Source organism: Micropterus salmoides, unplaced genomic scaffold, assembly GCF_014851395.1.
Source record: "Micropterus salmoides isolate LMB-PRFRI ecotype aquatic unplaced genomic scaffold, ASM1485139v1 Ms_hic_scaffold_2, whole genome shotgun sequence".
Lineage (NCBI taxonomy): Eukaryota > Metazoa > Chordata > Actinopteri > Centrarchiformes > Centrarchidae > Micropterus > Micropterus salmoides.
Genome location: NW_024041150.1, coordinates 45,006,112 through 45,011,238, shown reverse-complemented (window position 1 = coordinate 45,011,238; position 5,127 = coordinate 45,006,112). Strand labels below are relative to the sequence as shown.

At 40.1% G+C, this 5,127-nt stretch overlaps 1 long non-coding RNA gene across 4 annotated transcripts; it reads right to left on the bottom strand.

Annotated features, from left to right (window-relative positions):
• Positions 1-2,034: 2,034 nt before the first annotated feature.
• Positions 2,035-4,482, bottom strand: LOC119911717. Of its 4 annotated transcripts, XR_005446003.1 has the most exons (4): positions 3,193-4,478; positions 2,891-3,090; positions 2,605-2,755; positions 2,035-2,084 (listed from the first exon to the last, which is right to left on the bottom strand). It is a non-coding gene; the product is annotated as an uncharacterized LOC119911717 (long non-coding RNA). The 4 variants fall into 4 exon arrangements; XR_005446000.1 differs by lacking the exon at positions 2,035-2,084 and having other exon boundaries at positions 2,536-2,755; positions 3,193-4,482; XR_005446001.1 differs by lacking the exon at positions 2,035-2,084 and having other exon boundaries at positions 2,536-2,755; positions 2,912-3,090; positions 3,193-4,481.
• Between the last annotated feature and the right edge of the window lie 645 nt (positions 4,483-5,127).

The following is a 5,127-nucleotide window of genomic DNA, read 5'->3' as shown; positions in this document are numbered from 1 at the left end:
CCTTTTCCCTCCAAAGTTAAACAAAAAAAGTTATTAAATTTGTGTCTCCCCAGAAAAATGTTGTTATATGTATGTAATGTAAGTGATAACTGTAATCAATGACCTATTGCGTTAATATTTACCGATTATTGGTGCAAATATAGCTGCTGCTGGTGTCCGTCCCGCCTAAACCCATTCATACATGAACCACGTGACCGCGTGGCGGCGAGATCAAAGCGTATCGCGGCCCTGGGTACTACTGGATGAGAGGAGGAGGTGGATAAACTAAACTTATTTTAAACACTTTTGATCAGACAGAAATATCACCACAAATCCACACAAATGTTTACTTCAGCACCTCAGATAAAGTGCAGCTCACAGTCCCAAACAGAGCAGGTCTGCGCCTCAGATTTTAGATGTTATTTTGCAAAACTCTTTCAGTTATTTATCGCGACACATCAGCTGTGTATGGCAAGCCATTAGTGCCAAAAAACGTCACTCTCGTAAAAAATGGCGTTTTGTAAAATGATAATGAGCTCCGTCCTGTGGATTTTACAGCCACTAAATTTGAACTGTTGTCACCCAATCAGTACAGAAGAAGAACAGACCACACTAATTCAGCACTGATCTACTTTACTGTGATCGTAGCCACCCAAAGTCAGAAAGTAACCACAGACAAGCATGAAAAACTCAACACAAAAGTCCCAGACTGATCAAGTAAATTGACTACATTTACTAAAAATATTTAGCTACTCTAGGTTATAGCTTGTAACATTATTAGTAACAGTATTGATTGATGATTTTAGATCAAATTTGACATAAATAATAAATTTGCATTTTATTTATCATCACTGTCAGATTGAAGTATCTCCTAAAATAGAACATACAAATACAAAGAAAGTAAGAAATCACCATAAGTGGAACAACTATCTTTACATGGTCATCAGTGAACAGTTTAAGCCTCATTTGTCTTTTTATGAGCCCTTCAGTCATTGTAGTATTGATAGCGAGCCTACCCTTGTTTCTACAAAGCTTTGTTTTACCATGTCATCCTAAATCCTGGCCAAAGGCAACCTGACACAAACGTGTGTTTCAGTCGATTCAGGGAAAACACAGCTTGTCATTTATTCCCTGGCTGGAAACTTTTTATTTATTTATCCAAAGCTATCCTTCTGGACTTCTGCGATAATATTTATGTTACCCCAAAACACTACACTATACAAGTTGCTACAAAAACTTATCTTATTCCATATTTATATATTTCCACATTTATTTATGTTGACTGTATGTTTGTCTACATGTAGCACCTTATCAGCACAGCAAATTCCTCGTATGTGTAAAACACTATTTGACAATAAAGTTCCTTCTGATTCTGAAAAGGCATCTGCAGGCTATTAAGATACTTGGTTTTAAAAAAACGCTGCATTGCTTTCCTCTGAAATGGACATATTTGAGGAAGTCTTTGTGAACGCATACCTTCTGATGATACCTAAGCTAAATAATAAGATGCCTGTTTTGAAATCATGTTAATCATCAATAAGCTATCTTTACATTGTGAATAATGTTGGCTGATAATGACAAAATGAAATCGGTTTAATCAGTAAAGGTTGAAATTTATTTTACTGTGTAAAACACACAACATTCAAAATTATTATTATGAACAACCAGGATAAAGAATCTGTCAGACTATTTGTGAGAGACAATTGATTGGAGTCTTTACTACTACTAGATATTTGACTTAATACTTTGAACAATTAGGAATTATATTAAAACCATTAAAACCAGTAAAGGTATTTAAAAAATAATGCAAAAATATAATTACTAATTTTAATGAACAACTGTAACCAATATAGCCTAAGTACATCAGTGTGTGTGCGTCTGCGTGAGGCTCCAGCTGGTGACGGGCATCACTCGTGGTCCAGTCCATCGTAGGGTGAGTGGAAGTTCTTGGGAAAAACCTTCAGTTCTTGGGTCTGTTTGAACTTCAGCTCTTTAACTGGCTGCCTGGATGCGCACAGTGGGGCTGCTGTGGTGATACTCTTCTTTTAAGAGATGGGGGACAGATAGGCTTCCCAGTCATCTGAGCGGTGCCATCCACGTTGTATCTAGTGGATGGAAGAATTTAAAAGGGAAAATAGGGACAGAATTTTAGCAGATTACAAAGTACGTCTTTCACAGTGGTGGAAAAAGTAGTCAGACCTTTAACTTAGGTAAATGTTCCAACACCACACTGTAGAGATATTCTGTATGTCAAAAGTCCTACATTCAAATTTTAAGATAAAAAGTAAAGCTAATTCTAACTACTTTATATTTTGCTGTGTGGCTTTATCTGTGAAAATACATCATACTCTAGTTTTTGAATATGTTTTTAATTTATAATCTGCAGAGTAACTAGTCACTAAAGCCATCAAAATAAATGTAGTGGAGTAGTACCTCAAAAAGAAGAGTAATTGGGCGCATGTACTTGGGTACTTTTCACAACTGATTTCTATTGACATAGAAGGCAATATGTGTGCAAGAATGTATATGTCTGATAAAATACCTGATTAATTGGAGGTCATGCAATGTTGGATCCCCAGCTTTTTCCCAGTTCCCCATCTGGCTGAAGTCCTTGAAGATACGTACCTCACACAGTATGGCCTGGAATTGGAGTGAGCGCCAACAAGGTCTTCTTATCTGCATCTTCTTTGTCCTTCTGCTTCGCAGCCTTTGTGTCCCATGAAGCTGCTTCGATGTTTCCAGGCTTGAATGAACAGTAGGCATCGCACTGGTCTTTCTTTAAGTGAAAGGGAGATATATTTAAGTCACTGAAAATGTTTGAAAAAACTTACATTGACAGAGGCTGTTTTCAAGAGGGCTTATACTCAGTGTGCAGGTGACTGATGGACTTGAATACAAGCTACAGGTACACCTTTCGATGAAGAGGACCTACAGAAGTGCCATTGAACTTTCCAAAGGTCCAGAAGGAAGATCTTATGGAAGGACTGCAGAAAGCACTGTGGACTCACAGCAAGAAGATCTCATTTTCGAACCCGTCATCCCAGGCCTTTCTGTGTGGAGAATGCATGTTCTCCCTGTGTCTGTGTGGGTTTCCTCCTTCCTGTGTGGGCACTCCAGTTTTCCACACCATCAAAAACATCTTAGATTAGGTTCTTGAGGCAGTGAGTGTTAAATGCAGAGAATGAATTTCACGTGTATGTGACAATAAAGTACCTTTTCCTTCCGTTCCTGTCCTCAGTCTTCTCATGACTTTATCCTCTTCTTCCTGTCCACTTAAAAAAAACACCACTGCTTTATGCCTAATGTTGACAGGAACAAGCGGCATGAATTTCATGAAAGTCTTTGAATTTCCACTTTGTACGCATTGTGCTTTATAAATAAACTTGCCTTGCCACTATTCCCTTTACAAATTTGTTAGACAATGCCATTGTTTGGAAATATTGAAGGTAGACAGATAAATTGTAGCTTATACAGTCATAGTGAGAAGTTTGCTCTATGAGGCAGGTTGCAGGTTCACGCTGTGTTGTAGCTACATTTTAAGTAAATAACGTCTGTGTTTCCCCCTACTTTTATTAACAAATTAGAACTAATTCAGCACAATCCAAACATAATGCAAGACCTCCACTAGGTGGCACTCACACACTACCAATAAATTAGACGTTTTAAGGATTTGGCTACAGTACACATGCATTCTTGTATATTTTAATTTCTAGAGAAATTACTTCCTTCAGGAAATTCTTGGTTAGGATGCAGCAGCACAGACGATCAGACCACTGGAGGCAGGTGTGTTCCTACATGATGCACCTTGAAACCTGGTGTGGTACAACTTTCGAAGAGCATATCTGATTATCTTTTCAGTAATCTTCATGACATTGAGACTTCCTGTCCCATGGAAAGACGCAGCCCTACCACAGCTGGGTCTCCATCCACTTTCATAATTTTAAGCACATATTTGAAAATTTGGCTAAAAGAAATGTGAGTCTGTGCTCATTTCCATCTGCTGTGTTACAAAAATAAAGAAGGGCACTTTCCTAATCAAGGATGGAGTTGTGAACTGCTGCAGGTTCAAAACTTGCCACCTAAAATCGTAAGTAATCTACAGGTGCATCTCATAAAATTATAATATAGTGGAAATTTTTTTCAAAAGGTGAAATTTATTCTACATTCATTACACATGAAATTAAATCTTCAGGCTTGAAATGATAAACTTGATGAAAAAGGTCAACGACGATTCACCATGGCAATGGGTAAATAAAGGCATAGCCTCTATTTTAATCGGGTGGAGCTAGAAAAATGAATGCGCGCCAACGCGGACCATGATTGGCTATAAAACGCATGATTGATACGTTAACAATATTACATTTTATACAGTGTTGCTGATTCATCATTTAGCAGACTGGAATTTCCTTAATGAATAATAAAGTGCTCGAATTCTCCTCCAGCCTGTTATTCATTTTAAACAGCTACAGGCTTTTGTGGTGGCAGCCCGGCTGACGGTGAGTGTCCTGGTTTTTTCTCCTTTCTATCAGTTATTCTGCTTTTTTCCTTGGTTTTCTGTTCTCTGCCTGCCTCCCTGTGTTTTCTCCCCTGTGTGCTTTCTCTCTCCCTCTCTCTCTCTCTCCCTCTGCTCCTGAGCCCAGCCAACTACCTGCACCTGCATCTCATCAGCCACCTCGTCAGCCTGCCACACCTGCCAGTAATCACCTCATCCCTGCCTGTATTTCAACCCCGGTTCTCCACACCATCCTCGCTTGATCGCCGTTGCTCCATACCCGGTGCCACCTCTGTGTTCAGACTTTTCATGTTTCTTGTTTTATTCTCACTTTTACCCTGTGCTTTGTCTCTGTTATCTCTAACCCTGTCTCTCTGTCTGTTTCCCTCCCAGGTTCACTCACCCTCGTCCTCCGTTCAGTTGGCTGGGCTCATTCACCGGCCCTCTCCTCCTTGGACTTCCCCCACGGCGTCCTCCTGTTCCCCCACTGCTCCTCGCTACCTCGGCCCCAGTGTTCCCCAGCTCCTGGCCCCCAGGCTCCTTGGTTCCCCCTGCCTGTGTTTCCCCGACGTCCTCCTCTCCCTCCACTCCAGTCCCTCTCACCCTTTATCCCTCAATAAACCTCCTTCCCTCAGAGTGCTGCTTTTGGGTCCTCT